The following is a 26,746-nucleotide window of genomic DNA, read 5'->3' on the forward strand; positions in this document are numbered from 1 at the left end:
CAATCAGCCTGTGAAGGGGCAGATTGTACTTCCGCTGCAATTTGGACAGGGACGCGGTAGCGGTTGGGGAGCGCCTGAAGTGGCTGGCAATCCTACGCGCCTTTGCCACAATGTCACTCAACCCTGGATAAGTGCGCAGGAACTTCTGCACCACCAGGTTGAGGACATGTGCCAGACAGGGCACGTGCGTCAGACTGCCAGCATGGAGGGCGGCGAGTAGGTTGCTGCCGTTATCGCAGACAACCATACCTGGCTGGAGCCTTCGGGGTGTCAGCCACTTCTGGACCTGAGCTTGAAGTGCTTTCAGCACTTCTTCTGCAGTGTGTCTCCGGTCCCCTAAACTAACAAGCTGGAGCACGGCCTGACAGCGCACGTGCCCCACACTTGAGTAGCTACGGGGGCGCTTGCTGGGAGGCTCAGCAGCTGCGGAGACAGTGGCTTGAGGGAGACCAGCAGTTCTCCCCTGGACACCCCGGGGCGGCACCACAAGATCGGTTGCCGACGATCCCTCACCGACGCCTCGGAGGGAAACCCAATGGGCCGTGAAGCTGATGTAGCGTCCCTGCCCATGCCTGCTGGTCCAGCCATCCATTGTCAGATGAACCCTGTCGCTGACAGCGTGATCCAGCGACAGGGTTACATTCTGAACAATGTGCTGGTGTAGGGCAGGGACACCAGTCCTGGCAAAGAAATGGCGGCTGGGGACACGCCATTGGGGTTGGGCCTGCTCCAACATCTGCCTGAAGGGGTTGCTGTCAACTATGTTGAAGGGCAGCAGATGTTGGGCAATAACCCTTGCCAGGAGCCCATTGAGGGAACGCACACGTCGGTCTCCAGGGGGGAAGGGAGTGGTGCGGTCAAAGGCGTCTGAAATCGACGCCTGGCGCCGGACGGCAGTGCGGGACACAGACGTGGAGGGTGCTGTGGAAGTAGAGGTCTGGCTGCCGGTACCAGTACCTCTACTAGAGGGAGCGGGGGGGCATGACCTGCTGGAAACAGATGAAGATGTGGCAGGGGCTGCTGTACCCTGCTCACTTGTGGTGGTGGCGCTGCTACCACCACCACGCTTCATCTCCTCATACAACGCCCAGTGGTTTATCCTGAGGTGCTGGTTCAGGGCTGTGGTACCCACCCGAGCCAAACACTTCCCTCTCTTCACCCTCACTTTACAAATCCGGCAGATGGCCACGGTAGGGTTGTCTGCCACCAGGGTAAAGAAATTCCAGACAGGTGACTTCAGCACCGCCCTCCTGTCAGATGGGGTGACGCTTACTTGCACCTGCTGGGATTCGGTGCGCACAGGTGGAGCTGCCTGCTGCTGCTGCTGCTGCTGCTGCTCCTCCTCCTGACACCTCCTGCTGCCATCACCAGTGGAGACCCTGACGATGGTCTCCCTGGTGGTGACCTGGCGCACCGTTTCACCAGGGTGCCTACCTTCCCCGTCGTCACTGACGTAGTGAGCCGACGCGTCAGATGGCAACCATGATGGGTCACCCTCTTCGCCCCCAGAGATGTCAGACCAAGGGCTGAGATGTGTTGGTCTGAGGGAACCACGTGACATGGAGCCTCTAGCCTGGCTCCGCTGTCCCCTCACCCACGCCTGGGTCTGACTAGGTGCTGCTGTTTCCTGCACCAAAACAGCAGCACCAGTTTGAAGGGATGTCTCTGGGATACTGCCAGCAGGTATCCCATCCTCCTCATCCATCCCTTCAAAAAGGTCCTGACCATCAGGACAGAGCTGGAGGTCTGCCTGATGCATGGCCTCCCCCAAGAGATCCCTATCACTGTCGCTGTCGAACAGTAAGATGCTGGACTCTTGGGGGCTGGGGGGGGGTAGTACAGGCAACGGTGTAATGGTGGTACTACTGTGAGTCGGGACCGACGACTCAGTGGCACTGCTGTGCCCCATGTAGTCCACCACTACTTGAGCCTGAGATGGCAATATCGGGCGGCTGCCCGATGGGAAGAACTCCCGGATCAGGCGTACTCCCCTTGCACCCGATCCTCTACCACTAGTAGGGGCACGAGAGGTACCCCGTGCTGGCAGCGATCCAGCACTGGGAGTAACTCCCCTACCCCTACTGCCACGGCCACGGATGCCGCTCATAATTGCTGATATGTGTGTGGGGGGGTTAAACTTTATTGGGGGGGAAAATGTGAACAAAATGTGTTTTTGTGTTTTTTTTACAAGACAGGCACGCAGACAAAGACGTACACAGACAGCTACTAAACTATAAGAAAAGTAGTACACCAGACAAGGACTACAAAATTAAAGAAAAAAAAAAAAAGCACTAAACAAACACTAACTTTTTTTTTTTTTTTTTTTTTAAACACAAAACACAGACACTAAACACACACTAAGCTAAGCTAGATGAAATAAATGTACACTAACAGTGTGTACACTTACTACACAAAATTTAACTAAACTGAACACAAAACTTAGCTTTTATAAAAGCTCTTTAGGGAAAACTAAACAAAATTTGAACTGAGATGCCTATCAAATATCACTGAACAGTGAACCTGCAAGATCTGACAGTAACACAAGATGAACAAAACTTAGCTTTTAGAAAAGCTCTTTTATAAAGCTCAGATCAATATGTGTTCTGAAATCTCTTGCAAATATAACTGAACAGGGAGGATTGCAGGATCAAACAGTAACACAAATGAAAAAAACAGCACAAAACAGCACAAAACGTAGCTTTGAAAAAAGCTCTTGGGTCTATTGCTTTGAAAAAAGCAGTTGATATACTGGAAAAGATCCACTGGAATCACTAAATAGCAATGCTGGTGATGATCTAAATCAATCAAGAACAAAGACACAGGAAACCAGGAAACCAGGAACACAGAAACAGCCTCCACACTCTATAGCAAGCTTCTGAATCTGCAATGAAATGGTGCTGGGAGTGAGCTTATATAATGTCCATGCAGGCAGGTTCCTATTGGTTGCTAACCTGTGACGAGTGTGGAAGGAGAACTCTGATTGGCTCTGATGCAAAAGGGCGGAGCAAATAATCGCGCAATATTCCTATTGCCGAATATTCGCATTGCGAATATTCGGCAATATAAAATGATCGCTTCAGCTACTCGGCCCAATGGCTCTAATCATACCAGCAATGCTTTCAGACGTCTATGGAGATCACTAGGATGTGATCTGTTTTAAAAATGAAACTGTAAAAATCGCTCTGATGCGGAAGATCGGGGCGAGGAAAATAATCGCGCGATATTGCGTTTGCCGAATAATCGCATTGCGATCTTTCTGGAAAATTCAATGAACGCTTCAGCTACTCGGCCCAGGGTCTCTAATGATACCAGCAATGCTTTTAGACGTCGATGGAGATATCTAGGATGTGATCTGATTCCAAAAAAAAATTGTAAAAAATCGAATATTCGGAATTGCGAATATTCACCGCGAATTTCGAAATATAGCGCGATTTCTCGAATATGCTATATTCGAGTCGAATATTCGCAATGCGAATATTCGTGAGCAACACTAGTACTGACCTTGGCTTCAGTTCCCTTGGATTCACTTGTGTGCCACCCGCCCTGACCCTTGGCCTGTTTCCTGGCTCTTCTTATTGTCACTGCTCATTTCAGACTCCACTTGTACTCCATCAATTCCACTCTTGCTTGCACAGGTTAGTCTCCTCATGTTGAGCAGGGTGAACCTGGAAGTCATGACCTGGCAGCAGCTTGCCACAAAACCAATTTCCATCATCAGGAGCTTAAGTGAAACCTGGCTGGTGCTTAGACTACACACCCTGGGGGATCTGACACCACCAGCTCACCTTTTTTTTTTTACATTATTCTTATTACCATGGCTCCTGACAATTTGCTTAGCTGTACCAAAGGCCAGCAAACACCAACCAGTAATACTCTACTCCCTTTTATCACTATACCGTACTTCCTGGTATTTCAACACTTAAATAATTTACTCAAATGGCCCGGTTTGCATAGGAAAATGTAGTTTCTCATTAGAGAGACATGCATGACTTTGCATTATATTGGTTTTCACAAAGACTCCTTGAATCTTCAAAACTGGCTACTAGAGGGGTGGGGGGTTTAAAACATATAGTTGCTGACCCTGCTGACCTTAAAGCTTCCCTTGAACCTTCCAATTGGATTTTTTTTAGATACTGTACTTGCATCTTCATCATGCCTTCCACTAGCAGTTCCCCTCTCAGGTCACTGTGGAATCAGACCCTATAGAGAGGTTGCTTACCTCCAGGGTGTTGGACAAGCCCCTGTCTTCCCTCTATCTTCGTCTCTTGATGGCCTATGCAAGGTAGACCGAGAATATAAAACATGGCATGCAGACATCCCCGACTTAGAGGACGATGACTGGGAAGACTGTTTGGGTTCTTATGTAACTACTATGATAGGTTTATCCAACTTCACCATCACATAGCCTACTATGCACCTTAGCACTTGGCTGCCATCTCTGTTTCTTCTGCCTGTCCCCATTTTCCATATGATTTGGTTATGTCCTTCTCACCAATTGTTTTGGACATAGGTTGTAGTGGACATTAATACTGTGTGTGGGTTAACTGGATCTAAAGACCCTGCTTTTGAACAGGGACTCTCCTACGGGCCATTATGTTGAAATGTTTGTTATGGCTCCTTCTAAGCTCGCAGGGATATATTCCTCCGCTGGAAGTCTGCTCAGCCCAATACTGTGACCTCTTGGCGTACTACCCTCAATGCGGTTCTGCCCCTATATAAGCTTACCTATCCTAACCGCAATTGTCCCGAAATTTTTTTTAAATTTGGTCTGCATTGATCCGAGTAACCTATCTGATTTACGTTACGCCGCCGCAAGTTTTTGAGGCAAGTGCTTTATTCAGAATGCACTTACCTCTAAAGTTGCGGCGGCGTATCGTAAATCCCCCGGCGGAATTCAAATTCCATGGCTAGGGGGCATGTAAAATTTAAATCAGGCGCGTCCCCGCGCCGAACGAACTGCGCATGCGCCGTCCGTAAACTTTCCCAGCGTGCATTGCTCCAAATGACGTCTCGAGGACGTCATTGGTTTCGACGTGCACGTAACTTACGTCCAGCTCTTTTCTGAATCGACTTACGCAAACGACGTAAAATTTCAAAACTCGGCGCGGGAACGACGGCCATACTTAACATAGGATACCCCTCACATAGCAGGGGTAACTATACGCCGGAAAAAGCCGAACGCAAACGACGTAAAAAAATGCGCCGGGCGGTCGTTCGCTTCTGAATCGGCGGAAATCCTCATTTGCATATTAGTCACGGAAAAAAAATTAAACGCCACCTAGCGTCCGGCCTGGAATTGCAGCCTAAGATCCGACGGTGTAAGTCACTTACACCTGTCGGATCTTAGGGATATCTATGCGGAACCTGATTCTATGAATCAGGCGCATTGATACGACCGACGGAACTCAGAAATACGACGGCGTATCAGGAGATACGCCGTCGTATCTTTATTTGAATCTGCCCCATGGGGTGCAGTTATGAAGGAATAGGAGGGAAAAAGGGACTGTCAAGGTGCTTACAAATTATAATGGAAACCAAATATTAAAAGAGAAAGGGTAAATAATTTTAAGGAGAATAGCGTTAAAAAGGTACAACAGAGCTGATTTGTTTCAGAGTGTCAAACTTTTCATGGTCAAGGTGGTCGGAAAAAAAGCACAAATATTTGATCTAGGCGGAGAATTTCATATTCGTATATTACCCCCGACATGTTTTGCCTAATAGCTTCATCAGAGGATATATGAACCAATCAACAAATGCGTAAACAAAAGAAAGACCACCGCCAATGAGGGGAGAGCAAATCGACCCAAGATCACAGAGCTCTGTGCGGCCACAGAGGGCACACAATGACCAGGTTAAAACTAGTAAATTTAGAGCAAGGGGTGGAGGGCGACAAGAATGTATATTGAATTATATCCGATAAAGATGGAAAAGGTTATTCTATAATACATAAAGTTGCGCGACAATCGCCCTCCGTCTCTGGTCACGGGTTGCAGGTGTTGACCCATCTTTGCAGCCTTGATGTGGTCTGGACCACATGTTGGCCTATCCTAGTGTTTATGATGTGGGCTCCTACCCTGTTTTGTTTCTTACCTTTCCCAGTCCACCCCCCTTTCCCTTCCTCTCCTCCCTTTTCTAGTTCAGCCCCCCCCCCTAATCTTCCTTCCTCACCTTTTCCATTGTCTTGTTGTCCCCTCTTCCTGGGTTAGTCTGGGATGCTTCACCACTCTTGAGGTATTGAGGAGCCCTGAATTTATGTACCCCTTTAGAGGTTTGGTGATTGCACGGCATCTGTGTATTCTGGCCCGGATTCACGTAGAAGCGTGCATCTTTGTGCCGGCGTAACATATCCTATTTACGTTACGCCTCTGCAACTTTGACAGGCAAGTGCCGTATTCTCAAACCAAATAGCGTAAATAGGCCGGCGTAAGCCCGCCTAATTCAAATGTGGAAGATGTGGGCGTGTGTTATGTAAATTTTATGTGACCCCACGTAAATGACGCTTTTTACGAACGGCGCATCTGTCCGTGAAAGTATCCCAGTGGGCATACTCCAAATTAACCCGCAAGAAGCCAATGCTTTAGACGTGAACGTAAATGACGCACAGCCCTATTCGAGAACGACTTATACAAACGACGTAAAACGTGAAAAATTAGACGCTGTTCCGACATCCATACTTAACATTGGTATGCCTTATCTACGCCTCATATAGCAGGGGTAACTTTACGCCGGGAAAAGCCTAACGTAAACGGCGTATCTGTACTGCGTCGGCCGGGCGTACGTTTGTGAATTGGCGTATCTAGCTGATTTACAAATTTCTAGGCGTAAATCAGCGTACATGCCCCTAGCGGCCAGCGTAAATATGCAGTTAAGATACGACGGCGTAAGAGACTTACGCTGGTCGTATCTTAGTGAAATGTTGGCGTATCTGATTCTTTGAATCAGGCGCCACGAGACGACGGCTCGGACTCAAATTTACGACGGCGTATCTGGAGATACGCCGGCGTAACTCGTACGAGAATCCGGGCCAAGGGCTTTACTTATTCAAGACTACATACACACCAATCAACTTTCAGAAGTTTGAAGAAAATATTTCTACGTTTTTAATCTTTTTTTAAAGTTGTGCATCAAAAAGTAGATTTAATTTCAGGTCTTCACTGACCCCTCATACAGGTAAATGGTTATGTTACTGGGTGCATGACTTTGCCAAGTGATCAGCCAAACAGACATGGGTCCTTGCCCTTTATTTTCCGCCTATTGTTACCTACATGTAGACCAGCCTTGGGAAAAGAGCACTTGACGTTAATTGACTCTTGACGAAAAGAGAAAAAAGGCAGCCATCCCTTTCTGATTCTTTAGAAATGCGATGAATTTATTTTTTTATTTTTCTAAATGATTGGCATTAATGTCCTTTTTTCTTATCTCTGAGCCTTTAATTGACCCATGACGAATGACAAATGTTTTTTTATAGTAAAAGAGAACCAACAAATAAATAAATAATTACTTTAAATGTCATTTGGGCTACAAGAGGTTCCTTTCCTTTTAATAGCCAAAATTGGGATAAACATAAAATGGTGTGACGGAATAAAAGAGCATTTTACAGAAGTGATTTTTCTTGGAACTGTGGGTAGTTTTTTTTGTAAAAGAACTCTTAAAAAAACAAAAACAACAAAAAAAAACACTGTTCCCTGTGTACTAGTAATGTACTACTAGAGGTTCAGCAAACAGATCATGGTGTGACATTGCTGGAACATTCTTAAAATCATCAAAAACCAAAAAGGACAAACAGAAGGATAGGTGGGCAGCATGAACGTTTAAAATGTTTACATTTTGGGTTTTTTAAGTAATAAAGTGAAGGGCAATGAGGATGGCCAAATTAGAATGCACGGCATTGGGAAAAGGGTTCTTTTGTTGGCCGAAAGCTGGACAAATGTTTGTCGTCGCCGAACCATCATACCTAAAGTATATGAGCTTATTGAGCATCTCATTTGAGAACCATGGACAATTTGGAACTGGTAGCACAAGGTTGGAAGAACACAAATATATATAACATGTAACATTAATAGTACCTTTGACTGAAAGCCGCGGCGAGGTAGGACGGAAGTCCACCTGAAAAAGGAACACAAAAGGTACCAAAAAGACAAAAAAATAGATATCCAAAAATGAGGGAGTGTTGGGTGCTGTAACGGGAGTCACTTTTGGGTGCCGGGTGACCAAGAAAATAATGGACATTAACAATATGTCTTGTAATACTTAAAATGGGACAGTAATATTTATCCACAATATCCCAGGATATATGCCATATTAGAAAGAGTGACTCATTCATACTGTTAGGACATATACCCTATATACTTGAGTATAAGCTGACCCGAATATAAGCCGAGGCACCTAATTTTACCACCAAAAACTGGGAAAACATATTAGCTCGAGTATAAGCCTAGGGTGGGTAAATGCAACAGCTACTGGGTAAACAATGCCCATCTGCAGCCTCACTGTGCCCACATGTAGTCTCTCACTGTGCCCATATGCAGTCTCTCACTGTGCCCGTATGCAGTCTCTCACTCTGCCCATTTGTTGTCTCTCACTGTGCATATTTGTAGTCTCACTGTGCTCATTTGTAGCTGTACCTTCCATTAGTAAAACACAGTGGCAGTAGTGGTGTGGGGGGATCAGTGGCAGTGTTAATATTGAGGGATGGGTGCCACTTACTTGCAGATCACTTGGTTCCTCCTCCTTGCCAAGTCTTGCTTGGGCAAGCAGAGAGAATTGTCAGGGCGTGTGAGTAGTACAGGCGGAGTAGTAGAAGATGGGCGGAGCGGGCAGGGACTGTGCCCCGTAAGTGCAGACAGCAAAGGTTGGTCAAAGCGCGTGGAGAGGATGGGTGGAGAGGTTGGGTGGAGAAGGCGGGTCTGTGCCCGTGAGTGTGGGAGGAGAGGATGGGTGGAGAGGATGGGCAGAGCGGGCAGAGGATGGGCGAAGTGGGCGGGGACTGCAGTGTTCCCGCGAGCGTGGGCAGAGACTCCTATGAATGACCAGTGTACTGTCTCCCAGGTGGCCGCAGTGCGTCTCTCCCGCTGTGTAATGAAGTCTGTTCGACCATCCATTGAAACAAAGCCCCACCTCCTCCTCGTCCGTCTGTGATGGAAGAACACTGATACGATGCTGGGAAACTGTATCAGTGTTCCGCCTATCACAGACGAGGAGGAGGCGGGGCTTTTTTATGGACGGCCGAACAGACTGCATTACACAGCGGGAGACACGCGCTGTTTTACGGCTCACTCAAGAATAAGCCGAGGGGGAGTTTTCAGCCTAAAAAATAAGCTGAAAAACTTGGCTTATACTCGAGTATATACGGTACTGTAAGGAGATGCTAATGTCATCACCTCCAGCCACCTGTCTGTCTGTTGTCTGTTATAATGTAAATTCGTCTAGGATAACTTCTAAGGGTCTTTCATTGTGGCTTGTGCTAATTGACCCTGTAATTGTGTGAAGGAGTTCTGTGTTGATTGGTGATAATGTTGATGATTGTGTCTTCTGAGCTACAAGACAGCAAGTCTAGCCTAAAGGTCATGCCTCTGAGTCATCTTTGCTGCCTAAAGGGATTAGCTAATTAGCTCATGTTAATTGGGTCTGGTCACAGGTATATTTTCAGAGTAATATGAGCAGGATATGTATGCACCTCCTCTTTTACTGTATACAAGCCTGTAGTCTTTAAATAAAGATTGTATTTCTGTTTGACCTTCAACACGGAGCTTCGTCTCATATTTGGGGGAGAATTATTCATATGGGTTTCTTCTTCATCTGGTTGGAGTGTTGATAGCTGCCTTTGTGTTCGGGAATGGAATATCCTAAACGACTTTAACCCCTTTCATACTCTGGGTGTCGTTACAGGTGCTGTATTGTTTAAGACCTTTTGCATTTTAGCCTGGAACTCCACTTTAAGCCTGAGACTGTGACCTAGACTGTTGGGATAGGGATGGGAAGAGAGGAGCCCTATGCTGAGGGTTATGGTGACCACATTTCCAAACTACAATCCAGGGACACCCTCCCTTCAAAAAAATCAGCTTGTTCTGTAACGAGCCACAGCACAGTGATTGGACACAAGAGGCGGAATTTATCACAAACAGGGGGTGGGGACTGTGCTCCTCCAGGCATTCCCGGCCAGGACAAGTACTGTCAGTGAGTAAAGCGGTGATGTGGCAGCCTTTTTTGGGAGCATCAGATTGGCCCGGGGGGATGGCTGTGTCAGTTTCATTCCGGTACACTGTATTGTCCTGGAATGAAGGTGCCCGGGACAGACCTGCAAAATGCGGGACTGTCCCGGGCAATCCGGGACATGTGGTCACCCTACTGAGGGTATCACCGAAGATGATCAACTTGTTGCCAAGCATCTGGACTGGAGGTTTCTGGCTGGCTGACTGTACACTACTGCTGTTAGCAGAGTAAGACTGACTGTAATTTAGGGATACTGTACCACTGCATGTAGACAGGGCCGGATTAACAAGAGAGCTGATGGAGCTGCAGCTCCAGGCCCCTTTCTCAAGATAGGCCCACTTGCCCCAAAAAAAAAAAAAAAACTTTGGGGGTTGTAGCTCGACGACCAGAGGTCACAGAAACCCCACATTTGGGGGTAGGCATGGGAAGAGCTACCCCACAACTGGTCGAAATATGGGACGGCTATCATTTATGGTTCTGGAGATACGGGCCTGCTTGCTCAGCCTGTCAGAAGCTACATTCAGAGCGTCCAATATAAATACAAGCTGACACACTGCAGCAAACTGATAGGATCACAGTGCTTATAATAATTATTTGTATATTACTCATGGTAATTAACCCCTTGCCACCCAGGCCAATTCTGACACTTCTCTCCTACATGTAAAAATCATCATTTGTTTTTTGCTAGAAAATTACTCTATGGTGGTCTTTGCACTTTTTATGTTGCACGGTATAGAGCTGCACGATTCTGGCTAAAATGAGAATTGCAATTTTTTTGCTTAGAAGATAGATCACGATTCTCTCACGATTCTTGCAGGGTAACATCATCTTTCACATTTAAAACAAAAAAAAATAAAAATGGGCTAACTTCACTTGTTTTTATGGTTTTTATTATTCATTGAAGTGGGCAAATGCAGTGTGACATAAAATATTGCAGCAATAGCCATTTTATTCCCTAGAGTCTCTGCTAAAATATATATAATGTTTGGCGGTTCCAAGTAATTTTATAGCAAATAATATTGCTTTTTAACTTAAGAAACAAGTGTTGGACTTTAAGTGGTTAAATGTCCTGCATTTACACACATAAGTTTGATCTAAGAAGGAAGTTAGTTACAATGTTTCATTTTGTTTACAAACTTGGCAGACTGCCCAGATTTTTTTCTTTACACACAGAAGTGTATCCCTTTGATCTAAGAAGGAAGTGTTAGTTACAATGTTTCCTGTTAAAAACTTGGCAGACTGCCCAGATATTTTCTTTTGATACCTGAAAGTCTCTCCACTTGCTATATGAAAGAATCGGCAAACTCTGCATTGGAGATCGTCAGGGGGGTTGAATCGAGATCACGATTTTTTTAACGATTAATTGTGCAGCTCTAGCATGGTATTTGCACAGCAATTTTCATTCATTCATTCATTAAAAAAACACTAGTTAGTTAAGTTAGCATGATTTTTTTTGGTATCCTAAGCGATGCTTTAATTCTTTTTAGGTTACATGTTTAGAGTTACAGAGGAGGTCTAGTACTAGAATTATTGTTCTCGCTCTAACGATAGTGGCGTATGTAACCTGTGTGTATCTGGCTCCGATACTACCAGTGCTTACCCAGCCACTGACCAGTATCTCTCCCCAGCCTGTCCCCACACACCCTCTCACCTGCTGACCTGTGGATGGGGGAATCACTCCTGCAGTGTTATTGTGTTCTGCCAGTGAGTACAATGATCAGTGTTGCTAACTATATCTGGCAGCACTGATTGTTTTGGGAAAACAGGCTGGTTGTACTCATGTCGATTAATAGATTGACTTGTGTAAAACCAGCTAGCCCATACATAGATCAACTATGGCTGGTCTCTGCATAATTGGCGTAATTTCAATCCATGTATGACCCGCTTAACCACTATGCAGTCCCCAAATATCCTTCCACTCCTGTACATAGTGCTCACTGTCATACTCTCCACACTCCTCTCCTGTACATAGTGCCCACTGTCATACTCTCCACACTTCTCTCCTATACATAGTGCCCACTGTCATACCCTACACACTCCTCTCCTGTACATAGTGCCCACTGTCATACCCTCTGCACTCCTCTCCTATACAGAGCGCCCACTGTCATACCCTTCACACTCCTCTCCTGTACATAGTGCCTGCTGTCATACACTTCTCTCCTGTACATAGTGCCCACTGTCGCACCCTCCACACTCCTCTCCTGTACATAGTGCCTACTGTCATACCCTCCACACTCCTCTCCTATACATAGTGCCCACTATCATACCGTCCACACTCCTCTCCTGTACATAGTGCCCACTGTCATACTCTCCACACTCCTCTCCTGTACATAGTGCCCACTGTCATAATCTCCACACTTCTCTCCTGTACATAGTGCCCACTGTCGCACCCTCCACACTCCTCTCCTGTACATACTGCTCACTGTCATACCCTCCACACTCCTCTCCTATACATAGTGCCCACTGTCATACCCTCCACACTCCTCTCCTATACATAGTGTTCACTGTCATACCCTCCACACTCCTCTCCTATACATAGAGCCCACTATCATACTGTCCACATTCCTCTCCTGTACATAATGCCCACTGTCATACCCTCCACACTCCTCTCCTGTACATACTGCCCCATGATTCCCTCCACACTTCTCTCTGGTACGTACTACCCTCTGTCATCCCCCCACACTCTTCCTGTACATACTGCCCATTGTCATACCCTTCACACTCCTCTCCTGTACATTGTGCCTTTTGCCGTACCCTTTGCACTCCTCTCGTGTACATTGCCCACTGTTGGACCCTCCACATTCCTCTCCCTTACCTGCACATACTTCCCACTTATATACCATCCATACTCCTCCCCTATGTCGCTTACCCACAAAAACAGTTCTTTAAAATTATACTGAATACCCTCAATGTTACCAGCTCTAGAATGGGCACACTTTTGTTAGTTCAACTAAAGGAAATCTCAGTTCTCATATTTGTTCTGCCCCATTATTAGTACTCATTTAATTTTGTGATTACTACTATGATGTATAGAGGAACATCGGGGATCTCAGCTACTCTAAATATAGCACTTGTAAAAAAGTGTCCCTGAAAATATTTTTTAAATGTTGGCAACTGTGCACTTAGGCACTGCCCAAGGGCCACCGTCCACCGGGTCAGTAGGGGCCCCATGAGAGGCTCCTGGGATCCTGTGATAATAAAGCGGTAGTAAACTTTCCTGACATTACTACTTTTTAAAGGCCCTGGGGTAGGTTATGCCACAACGTACAAGTATGCACAGCATATTAGCACATTAGTGTACACTTAAATTTTCAGACTGAGCCCTCCAGTGCTGCGCTGTGATGAATCCGGCGGGGCCTGGGCACTTCCATCTTCACCCGGTCTTCCTTCTGGGTTCTGTGCCTTTGGTCACTTGCCTTGGCCGGGCTGCGTTCATGTCATTCCCACGCATTTATTTATTATTTATAAAAGGCCCCACCAAAATCCTCAGCACCAGGCCCATAATGTTCTTAATCTGGCCCTTCATGTAGAATCTGGTATTTTGAGCATGTCAGCACAAAGTTTGGGCCCCTACACAGCAGATGGCAGAAGGTTGAGATCAAGGAATCTAATCTATCACTTATGGATTGCAGCCCTTTTCCTCCCAATAACTAAGGAGTATTGTGTGGGTACAAAGATTGTGGCACATGTGTGCCATGTAAACTATGAGTAGGCCCAGACTTTATTTAACCTATTTAATTCCCCTTTTAAGCCACGTCCAGTATTTAGCACAATGTAGCCATGACCACTATTTTGCTATGGCACAGAGCATGTTGCCTTCAACAGCAAGTTCTTCTTTCTCAAGTTCAAGAGTTGGGTGATATAAGGTAGTGTTGTCATTATTGTTTAGACAGAAAAACACAGATAGTATGATAATAAACCTACAAAGGAAATTACACTTCCTATATTGTTGCAGTTTGCACCCCTACCACTTACTGTCCCTTATGGGAACAAAGGTATTAAATAAAGACCTGACACAAATTCTATCACTTTTCAGTTAAAGTGGATGTAAAACCTGTTCATGAAATCTGACCTGGGCACACACACCTGCAGTGTTTACTTATCTCTCTGCAAAGCCCTAAGCCCTGTGTCTTTCTGTTGCTCCATTCCCCTGTTATCAGCATGATAAGTTCTGACAAGTTCTCAGACACAGGAGATAAAAGCAGCTGGAAATTTGTGTCAGGAGGGAACTTGGAGATAAGCAGAGAGCTGGTCTATTCACAGCACAGCTCTGCAAGTTTCTTTGTTTGCCTATGTGGAGGGGGGGGGGGTGTACCTTTTCTCCAATCAGCTCTCATTCAGTGTATGCCCAGAATCCCCTCCTACTGCCGAAACAGGAAGAAAATTTTCTAACACAATGTGCACTTTCTAAAGAGTCTAAAAAGTTGAAGACAGCAGATATACATGTAAAACTTATCTAGGAGGATGTTTTTCACCTCTGTGTATCATCTAAAGGCTGTTCACTTCACTGGGTGTATGAGAGGGTTTACAACCACTTTAAAGCGGGGGTTCACCCTTAGAGGGCACTTTTCCCCTTAGATTCCTGCTCGTTTTCTCTAGGGGAATCGGCTATTTGTTTTAAAATATGTGCAGTACTTACCCGTTTACGAGATGCATCCTCTCCGTCGCTTCCGGGTATGGGCTGCGGGAATGGGCGTTCCTTCTTGATTGACAGTCTTCCGAGAGGCTTCCGACGGTCGCATCCATCGCGTCACGATTTTCCGAAAGAAGCCGAACGTCGGTGCGCAGGCGCAGTATAGAGCCGCACCGACGTTCGGCTTCTTTCGGCTACGAGTGACGCGATGGATGCGACCGTCGGAAGCCTCTCGGAAGACTGTCAATCAAGAAGGAACGCCCGCTCCCGAAGACCCATACCCGGAAGCGACGGAAGAAGATGCAGCTCGAAAACGGGTAAGTACTGCTCATATTTTAATACAAATAGCCGATTCCCCTAGACCGAACGAGCAGGAATCTAAGGGGAGAAAAAAAAAAATTTAATAAATGGGTGAACTCCCGCTTTAAGTTTATTATTACATCCTATAGCTATTATTTAAATGCACATTTTCTGCAGTTTGCTGTCATCTAGGCTAGGGTTTCTCTTCTATAACAATTGGACCCTAAAATAGAGTTTCTGAGTTTCCCACCAACAGTTGTGGCATGAACACACACACATACAGTACAGACCAAAAGTTTGGACACACCTTCTCAATCAAAGAGTTTTCTTTATTTTCATGACTATGAAAATTGTAGATTCACACTGAAGGCATCAAAACTATGAAGTAACACATGTGGAATTATACAGAACAAAAAAGTGTGAAACAACTGAAAATATATTTCATATTCTAGGTTCTTCAAAGTAGCCACCTTTTGCTTTGATTACTGCTTTGCACACTCTTGGCAGTCTCTTGATGAGCTTTAAGAGGTAGTCACCTGGCACAGCACCCCTTCACTCTTCTTTAAAAAGCCCTTACACAGCCTGGAGGTGTGTTTGGGGTCATTGTCCTGTTGAAAAATAAATGATGGTCCAACTAAACGCCAGTGTTGTAAGTAACGGCGTTTAAATAAACGCCATTACGTAACGATTGGCCATCAAGGGGTAACTAGTAATCTACCTGATTACTTTTACCCCATCGCCAACGCCGTTGCCATTACATTGGCGGCGTTACAAAGTTACATTGAGCGCACGGCGCGGGTGGCAGTCCCTGGTCATGACTCATGTCTCTGTCTAATTTCTCCTCAGGGCCGGCGGGTTGGAGCATGTGATTGTAGTGTGAGTTGTGATTGGGTGGCCCGGGTCACACTGTCTGTCATCACATGATGCCATGTTCTCCTTGATTGGTCGCCGGCGGGCATGTGACTCAGTGTCGGACTGACTCGGTGGGTGGCGCTGGCGCGGCGCATGCACGCGCCCCTGGAGTCTCCCGCCCGCGGCCGCAGACATGACTTGTGTGCCTGTCGGGAGTTGGGACTCGTCGGGACTCGTCGGGTGCGACTGACTGAGGGAGCCGCAGAGGCTCCGCTCCACCACCACCGGTCCGAGGCCAGCAGCAAGCCAGCAGCCAAGTCACACCAGGCAACACCGACTGTGGTTAGTACCTGCAGTACAAGCACACTCTAAGAACCACTTGTATTTAATAACTCAGCTCAATAGTGCATGCACATTTTTCGTTACAAGTTTTTGATGATTAAAGGGCTAATTAGAATGCAGTACTGAATGATAACTATCATAAAATTGTTGAGCTTCCAGCCATTTGATCCATGAAACCCAAACCTGCTTTGATTACCGAGGAAAACATCTGTAAATGAAAGGATGTCTATGCTGAGAGGGATATAGTGGCTGTGTGTGATGAGCTGGTTTTACCTGGGATCAGTTTGGGGCAGGTTCAGCGAACAGGACTAAATTTCAGGTGCTGAATCCCAACAATAATAAAATAAATGTTTGGTGAATGTTAATGGCCATTTTCTAGGTGAATATGCTAGTGATTGTCAAACAAATGGCAAGGATAAGGATTGGGATGGGGGGGGGGGGTATTTTCAATGCCCTGGGGGACATGCAAAAAAAAAAACACACACACACACATATATATATATATATATATATATATATATATATATATATATATATATATATATATATATATATATATATATATTTTTTTTTTTTTTGCAGGCAGCAATTTTTTATAATGCTCAAAATGAAATTTTAAAAATGGAAAATTGCATAAATTACCATTCCTGGGGGGTGCCCTGACCCTGCATGTGATTGGATGATATAGCAGATACCTCCAGGTGCTTGCACATTTTACAAAAAAATTCTCAGTTACTTTTCCGAGTAACTAGTTACTTTGCTAATAAAGTAACTGAGTCACTAACTCAATTACTTTTTCGGACAAGTAACTTGTAATTGTAACTAGTTACTTTTTTAAAGGAAGATGAGCAACACTGCTAAACGCAAACCGGATGGAATAGCATGCCGCTGCAAGATTCTGTGGCAGCCATGCTGGTTCAGTATGCCTTCAATTTTGAATAAATCTACAATTTTCATAGTCATGAAAATAAAGAAAACTCTTTGAATGAATGAGAAAACTCTTTGACTCTCAGACAAGTAACCACTGAAACCAGTAATCTTTTTAGCTATCTTTTATGTAAGGAACATTCTTCCCACTGACCACCAATGTAAGGAACATTCTTCCCACTGACCACCAATGTAAGGAGCATTCTTCCCACTGATCACCAATGTAAGGAGCATTCTTCTCACTGATCACCAATGTAAGGAACATTCTTCCCACTGACCACCAATGTAAGGAGCATTCTTCCCACTGATCACCAATGTAAGGAGCATTCTTCCCACTGATCACCAATGTAAGGAACATTCTTCTCACTGATCACCAATGTAAGGAACATTCTTCCCACTGATCACCAATGTAAGGAGCATTCTTCCCACTGACCACCAATGTAAGGAGCATTCTTCCCACTGATCACCAATGTAAGGGACATTCTTCCCACTGATCACCAATGTAAGGAACATTCTTCCCACTGATCACCAATGTAAGGAATATTCTTCTCACTGATCACCAATGTAAGGGACATTCTTCCCACTGATCACCAATGTAAGGAGCATTCTTCACACTGATCACCAATGTAAGGAACATTCTTCCCACTGATCACCAATGTAAGGAGCATTCTTCCCACTGATCACCAATGTAAGGAGCATTCTTCCCACTGATCACCAATGTAAGGAACATTCTTCCCACTGATCACCAATGTAAGGAACATTCTTCCCACTGACCACCAATGTAAAGAGCATTCTTCCCACTGATCACCAATGTAAAGGGACATTCTTCCCACTGATCACCAATGTAAGGAACATTCTTCCCACTGATCACCAATGTAAGGAGCATTCTTCCCACTGATCACCAATGTAAGGGACATTCTTCCCACTGATCACCAATGTAAGGAACATTCTTCTCACTGATCACCAATGTAAGGGACATTCTTCTCACTGATCACCAATGTAAGGGACATTCTTCCCACTGATCACCAATGTAAGGGACATTCTTCCCACTGATCACCAATGTAAGGGACATTCTTCCCACTGATCACCAATGTAAGGAACATTATTCCCACTGATCACCAATGTAAGGAGCATTCTTCCCACTGATCACCAATGTAAGGAACATTCTTCCCACTGATCACCAATGTAAGGAACATTCTTCCCACTGATCACCAATGTAAGGAACAGTATTCTATTGTACAGTTGGCAAACTGGCTGCAATTTTCAGGCACAAACTGGCTGCAATTTGGGGGGAAAAACTGGCTGCATTTGGGGGCACAAACTGGCTGCATTTGGGGCACAAACTGGCTGAAATTTTTGGGCACAAACTGGCTGCAATTTGGGGGGAAAAACTGGCTGCAATCTGGGGGGACAAACTGACTGCAATTTGGGGGGACAAACTGACTGCAATTTGGGGGGACAAACTGGTTGCGTTTGATGGGCACACTGGTGGCAATTGATGTTTTTTTTGTTCAGTTTGTTTGCGTCACTGAATATAAGGACTATTCTTTCCACTGTGACCAATGTAAGGAGCCATTTTGCCATTTTTATCATACATTCTTTTATGTATTATCTATATCTACTGATGTACTGTAAGTTTTGGATATAATTTGTTTTCTTGGGAGTTTCCCGAGACATGAAAATTATTTTAAGGGTTTCTCCATAGCAAAAACAGTTGAGATTAAACAGTATGGTATGGGATTTATCTAGATCCATATATTGTTTGAATTTTGCTGCCACCTGGTGTTGATTTGTTAAACTGCTGTTACTTACCTGATATAGGCTAATATTCCACTCCACAGTTTTCATATAACTTGTATACGATATATGGGCTGTAGTCTGTAGGGTATCTATTGCGAAGCTATTAATATTTATGCTGCTATAGATGACCATACTCTATATCAGTGGTTCTCTACCCTGTCCTCAAGTACCCCCAACAGGCCATGTTTTGGGAATTTCTCTTAGATAAAAATAGCTGTCCAAAATACCAAGCCATTGACTCTGATTTAAAGCACTGTGCAAGATAAAGGAAACCTGAAAACATGGCCTGTTGGGGGTACTTGAGGACAGGGTTGAGAACCACTGCTCTATACCAGCCTTTCTCAACCATTTTACTCAAGTGGAACCTTTGAAATAGTTACTAGGTCCCAGGGAACCCTTGGTAAATTTAAGTCTTTTAGATCCAGTGGGAAAAATGCTCCTTACATTGGTGGTCAGTGGGAGGAATACACTCTTATAATGGTGCCTTACAGACAGCTAAAAAAATTGTTGGTAGCATGCTACTGGCTTTGACAAGTGGCATTGGACCCAGAACTTTTCATGTACCATCAGATGCGTGGTCAATGAGCAACAAATCAAAAAATCTCCTAGCAATCACTTGAGGAACCCTAAGGTTCCATTAAAACCCTGGTTGCGTAATACAATTTTATTGAACAATCTACTTTGGATCTTCAAACATCTATGTAGTTGTCAGAAACCATGAATCAGACCAAGACAGAAGTACAGTTAAATCACATGTGTTTAATAATAATAATAAAAAGATAAACAGAGTAAGCGTTGTCAAAACATAGCCAGAGTTAAGGAACCGGATCGGATAGTCAGCCAAGCCAAAAGTCAGAGAGCCAGAGAAGAAAGTGTAGAACAGCAAGCGGGATCAGGAGCCAGAAGGGACATCAGCCAAGCAAGTCTTCAACAGGAACGCAAGAGATAGTCTCTGTGATGTTGACCAAGGCAAAGGCAGAGAGCAACTGAGCTGGAAGGCTTAAGTAGGCAGGACTGATGAGAAGGATCATCAACAGGTGAGTCACTGTGGAAAGATAGGAGCTGTTGCCTTTTGTCACCTTGTTGTGAAGTTTAAAGAGGAGTACTTGGTTGAACAATCTTCTGGAGCTGGGGTGGGAGGACAGTTTGAACTAGGCGGCCTACTAATATTATAATACCATGGTCTGCTATGCAAATAGGTTCCAACACTTAAATTTTTTAGTGTGTAGAGCCTGAAAATGGGGCAGAGGGAAGGGAATCAAGTGGCAGCTCCATTGGGTACCTTTGAAGGAAGGACTACCATGGTATGGATAGGATATACTGGGCTTTGGTTCAAATGTGATTGGCAGAAACAGAAGGGGCCCTGTAGAAAAGGGCAAAGGCAGTGATGGTAAAGGGCCATCAATAGTAGTCAGCATATGTAATGCTACAGGAGACTGTCAGAGGACATACCGTATTTGCCGGCGTATAGGACGACTGGGCTTATAAGACGACCCCCTATTTTTCCAGGAAAAATGTTGGTTTTGGGATAAACTCGCCGTATAAGACTACCCCCTTCCTACTATATCTGTCTGGAAGCTGAGGGGTAGCCAGAACAACCGCTGACAGGAACAACCGCTGACAGAAACAGGCATTTTTCAAATCTCACTGTGCCATTCCATTACATGCCCCACTGTGCCATTCCATTACATGCTCCACTGTGCCATTCCATTACATGCCCCACTGTGCCGTGCCATTACATGCCCCCACTGTGCCATTCCATGCCTCCACTGTGCCATTCCATGCCTTCACTGTGCCATTCCATGCCTCCACTGTGCCATTCCATGCCCCCACTGTGCCATTCCATGCCCCCACTGTCCATCACATGCCTCTACTGTGTCGGCCAAGACGATCTCCCTACCTTATTTTTTTGCTACGGACATCCATGTTTCAGGCTGCGGGCATCCATGATTCAAAAGCCGCGCCTCCTCCTCAGACTGTTCCGTGATAGGCGGAACACTAATTTTCCCAGCGGGGCCTCTGTTCAGTGTTCCGCCTATCACGGACGTCCACTTGTCCGAGGATGAGAAGGCATCCGTGATAGGCGGGACACTGAACAGGGGCCCTGCTGGGAAAATGAGTGTTCCGCCTATCACAGGAAAAAAGTCTGAGGAGGAGGCGCGGCTTTTGAATCATGGATGCCCGCAGCCTGAAACATGGATGTCCGCAGCCTGACGGAGACAGATCCGGCGTATAAGACGACCCCCGACTTTGGATGCATTTTTTTGCATCCAAAAGGTTGTTTTATACGCCGGAAAATACGGTAGGACTGAAGATAGTCAGAGTCTTGGAACATGACAAAGATGGAGACCAGGGGCCAGATTCACAGAGAGATACGACGGTGTATCTCCTGATACACCGTCGTATCTCTGACTTAGGCCTGTCGTATCTCTGACTTAGGCCCGTCGTATCTATGCGACTGATTCATAGAATCAGTTACGCATAGTATAGGTTGTGACGGTATCGGTATGATATCCCCGTCAACGTTCCCTTCTTCCCATAACGAAAATCACCCCAATATTCCACGAGGAGGGATATCCCTGGAGTCGCCCAGAAAGCCACACATGAGACAAGCTTACTGCTTGAACAAGACAGACTTTTATGGTTTTTCTTCTCAGCTTTTTATACAGTCCAAGACATTGAAGCAACAATGAAATCTCCACCCAACCCAATCACACACTAAGGCTAATTACTAAAACATTCCAGACAGGTCGGCACCGACCGACAATTATCATGTCTAATCACTGCACATTCCTTACACAACAAACCACCTTCACACACTTGAGTTTCCTAAGCAGACGTTTCGTCTGCTTCCAGTTTGACACCTATTAACACCTCTGAGAATCACTAGGTTGTAGACAGGGTTATCACACAATTAAAGGCCTTTCAAAAGCTAGCCTTATTTAACATATGAACAGTCCTTACAGAGAGAGATGAATCACACATAAAACACCTGTTACCTGTAACCAACAGCATTAAGTTAGCAGGGAGAGCATTAGACTGAAGCATATAGGCAATTGCATCACATAGGTAGATTCAGAAAGAGTTAGGCCAGGTTATCTACAGATAAGCCGACCTAACTCTGAATCTGCACCGACCTACAGTATGTTTAAGTGTATTCTCTAACAGAGATACGCTTAAACATATCTGAGATACGACGGCTTGCGCCGTCCTATCTTAGATTGCAATTTTTCTGATGGCCGCTAGATGGCGCTTCCATTGCGGCCGGCGTAGATTATGTAAATGAGGGGATACGCCAATTCACGAACGTACGCCAGGCCGACGCAGTACTTTTACGCCGTTTACGTAAGAGATAGGCCGCGTAAAGTTAGTGCTAGGCTCTAGTGGAATAGTAATGTTAAGTATGGCCGCCGTTCCCGCCGCAAAATTCGAAATTTAAGTCGTCCGCGAATCGGGATTAACGTAGTTTACGTCCACGTCGAAATCAATAGGCGTACTTAGCCGCAATGCACACTGGGAAATTTAGTCGCCCGGCGCATGCGCAGTGACAAAAAACGTCAAAAACGTGAGGTCAAGCCTCATTTCCATGAAACACGCCCCCCCCCCAACCCATTTGAATTAGGCGCCCTTACGCCCGCTCGTTTTAGGCTACGCCGCCGTAAATTAGCAGGTAAGTATATTGAGAATCATTACTAGCCTAGCTAATTTACGGCAGTGTAGCCTAAACAGGCTACGCTACGCCAGAATCTACCTAAGATATGCCTAAGATCCGACAGGTGTAACTGTGTTACACCGTCGGATCTTAACTGCAATTTAAAAATGGCCGTGGGGGGCGTTCTCGCTGATTTACGTTGAGAAATATGTAGATCAGCGAGATACGCCAATTCACGAACGTACGCGGGCCTGACGCAGTGTTGTTACGACGTTTACAAAGCGGTTTTCCCGGCGCATACTTACCCCTGCTTCTATGAGGCGCAGCCAATGTTAAGTATAGCCGTCGTTCCCGCGTCGATTTTTGTTTTTTTTACGTCGTTTGCGTACGCTGATTCTCTAACCCGCTCGTCGCAAGTTACGCTCACGCCGAAACCACTGACGTCCTGGCGACGTCAGTGGGAGCAATGCACGCCGGGAAAAATCGCTGACGGCGCTTGCGCATTTAAATCGGCGCGGGGACGCGCCTGATTTAAATAGTACACTCCCCCTAGCCGCGGAATTTGAATTCCGCCGGGGGATTTACGATCCGCCGCCGCAAGTTTGGAGGTAAGTGTTTTGTGAATTACCCACTTGCCTCTCAAACTTGCGGCAGCGGATCTTAAATCACATAGATCACGCGGATCTAAAGATCCGCTGATCTATGTGAATCTAGCCCCAGGTTACAATACCCTGATTTGATAGAATGGAGCAACACCTGGAAAACAGATCGTGACTCTCCTTTAATTGTATGCCCTCTGTTATATGGAGTATTAGGCTGCATGCAGCCGATTAACCTATATCTGTTTTTTTTTTTTCAGGCCTGATTCCAATGCAGTTGCTCTTTGAAACACTTTCCTCTTTGGCCGTCCTGTAAAACAAAAAAATGTTTGTATTAAGCCTTTTGAAATTGTAAAATTCAGAGGGCTAGACCTCCGAGCCAACCCTAGAATTACAGGTGCCTGAAGGGCTATTTATTTTGGAAAACCATGCTTTGCTGTTGGCTATGTTAACTGGAACTCTCCTACAACATGGCAGCTCTTGTATTCCATTTAATATGGTCGTTAATACACAGCGCCATTGCGCTTAATGAGCCTCCCCAGACACCTGTTGGGGACACGAGGCTTTGTGGGGAGTACAGCAACCAGGTCCTGGCTAATGGACGGTGCAGGATTGTCGCCACTCTGCCTCAACACGATGGCCAGCGGTGCCCAGATATGTTTCGCTGTACAGATGAAATCTCATACTGGCTCCATGAGAACGAGGAGAGGAAACAGGAGGTCCTGGAGCTCAGGGAACTGCTGGCAGAGCTTCAAGAAGAACTCAGGAACCACAGACATCGCCTAAGAGTACTAGAACAGGTGGGTGATTTACTATGACCAGGAGAAATAGGGCTTGCGTCAATGGGCTTTGGACTTGGAGTCAGTTTTAGATGCTTCTAAATATATTCAAAAGTGACTGAGGGCATAGATTTTATGAATCCCTTTATTTGCAGCATCAGTTCCAAAGATGAATGAATTGGAAGTGCTCCCAATCTTCCTGCTCATTCGCAAATTGAAGCATTGTAAACACAGTTTACTATGCCTCAGTGATGAATGGACACAGGAGTGATTCGTAACGATCACTCACTGTGTTAATTCAGGAAAGGAAGGGGCCAATAAATTACATATTTACCGACCCCTTCCACCGCTCTCCTTCCTTAAACATCCCTCTGTGTGCCCACAGCAGCTGCTGGCAGAAGAGGAGGGATGCCAGCAGCACTGAGGGGGAAAGGGGCACACGGGGGGGGGGGCTGGACAGCAGATGGAAGGGGGGTGCATGTGGCAGAACCACTCCCTTGTAGTGCAGCCAGAGGGAGAAGCTGGCAGCATTGCTGGGGAAGGCAGAAAAGGATTGATGTCTGCAATAAGACAGTACAGCTGGCCCTCCTGCTCAACAGGTGACTGCGCCCCCCTTTTGAACTGATGGGGCCCAGCCATAGTACAGGAGGGCTGTCTGTACTGCCTCATGTGTGGGCCACTATGGGAGATTGGGGGGGGGGGGGCGCTACGGGAGCTAAGAGGCACTGTGAGAAATTAAGAAATCTGCAGCTGACTGAAGCACCAAGAGATAGACACCGCCCTTCATCAGATAGGAACACATCCGTCCCCCTGTTGCACTCCCTCCCCAATGTCCCCCTGTGTGCTCTCCCTCTCCTGTGTCCCCCATTGTGCTCCCCCTCCAGTGTTCCCCATTGTGCTCCCCCCAGTGTCCCCTCCCCAGTGCTCCCCTGTGTGCTGTGCCCCAGTGTCCCCCTGTGTGCTGTCCCCCCCAGTGTCCCCTGTGTGCTCCCCCCAGTGTCCCCCTGTGTGTCTCCTCCCCCAGTGTCCCCTGTGTGCTCCCCCCAGTGTCCCCCTGTGTGCTGTCCCCCCCGTGTCCCCCTGTGTGCTGTCCCCCCCAGTGTCCCCCTGTGTGCTGTCCCCCCTAGTGTCCCCTGTGTGCTCCCCCCAGTGTCCCCATGTGTGCTCTCCCCCTCCAGTGTCCCCCTGTGTGCTTGAGTGTGGGTGGGGACACAGGGTGCCCCATGATCTTCTATTGCCCAGGGGCCCCCATGAGTTGTCAGTCCGCCCCTGCCTTAGACAATGCATAGCTTTGGGCAGGAAGAACGAACATCTATGTCTGGACATGTAGGGGCAGATCCACAGAGAGAGTACGCCGGCGTATCTACTGATACGCCGGCGTACTTTCAAATTTCCCGCGTCGTATCGTTGTTTTGAATCCTCAAACCAAGATACAACGGCTTCTGGGTTAGATCCGACAGGCGTACGTCTTCGTACGCCTTCGGATCTAAGATGCAATTCTTCGGCGTCCGCTGGGTGGCGTTCCCGTCGTTTTCCACGTCGAGTATGCAAATTAGCTATTTCCGACGATCCACGAACGTACGAAGCGCATTTTCTTACGTCCTCTCTAGTCGGCTTTTTTCGGCGTATAGTTAAAGCTGCTAATTCGTGGCGTACTCAATGTTAAGTATGGCAGTCGTTCCCGCGTATAACAAAAAAAAAAAAATTTGTTTGCGTAAGTCGTCCGTGAATCGGGCTGGACGTAATTTACGTCCACGTCACAAAAAATGATGTCCTTGCGACGACATTTAGCGCAATGCACGGCGGGAAATTTAGAAACGGAGCATGCCCAGTTCGTTCGGCGCGGGGACGCGCTTCATTTAAATGAAACACGCCCCCTACTCGCCGATTTGAATTAGGCGACGTTACGCCGCGAGAGATAGACCACGCCGCCGTAACTTACGGCGCGAAATCTTTATGGATTCTAACCAAACTGCAGTAAGGTACGGCGGCGTAGCGTATCTCAGATACGGTGCGCCGGGGCAGATCTTTGTGGATCTGCCCCATGGGATGGGAAGAGGTCAGGGAATTCTTTAGCCTTCATTCAAAAAGTCTCCCATTTTCTCTCTGTAGTCTGAGAACATCAATCAGAACTCGTCACTCCTGCACAAGGTGAACAGTCTGGAGGTCTGGGCCAGTGAGAGCAGCACCTTGCAGCACCTACAGGCAACCTACATCTACGACATTCAGGCCCAGGTCCGCAATTTGTCGCTGGTGATCGACGGGTCCAACCGGAACTCCTCGTGTCCTGTTCCTGCAGCACTGAGGAGCCATCCGCTGCGTCCCCCCACAGGAGGTAACTCCTATCTTCTCCTTTGTGTGGACAATGCCAGGAACTCTGCCTGAAGTAGCAGCTTCATATAACCTTATTTTTCTCAGAAAATAGGTGCAGGTACTCCCCCTTTCCGAGTCTCTGTCCCCTACCTACCTTTTGAGTACCTTTCCTTGGCTCCACCCTTTACCTAGAAAATGCAGAAAAGTATCATTATTTGGCTCTAAGTAGTATGGAATTTGTTAATGAAAGGCAGTGTAACGGTCACCACCGTTTACGACCTTCCATCCCATCCAAGACAGCTTATCGACACTCCAATCAACAGGACCCGATCCATAA

At 46.2% G+C, this 26,746-nt stretch overlaps 1 pseudogene; it reads left to right on the forward strand.

Annotated features, from left to right (window-relative positions):
• The window catches only part of LOC120935274, a 66,813-nt pseudogene that overhangs the window by 19,433 nt on the left and 20,634 nt on the right, over positions 1–26,746 (forward strand).

Source organism: Rana temporaria, chromosome 4 (genome assembly GCF_905171775.1).
Source record: "Rana temporaria chromosome 4, aRanTem1.1, whole genome shotgun sequence".
Lineage (NCBI taxonomy): Eukaryota > Metazoa > Chordata > Amphibia > Anura > Ranidae > Rana > Rana temporaria.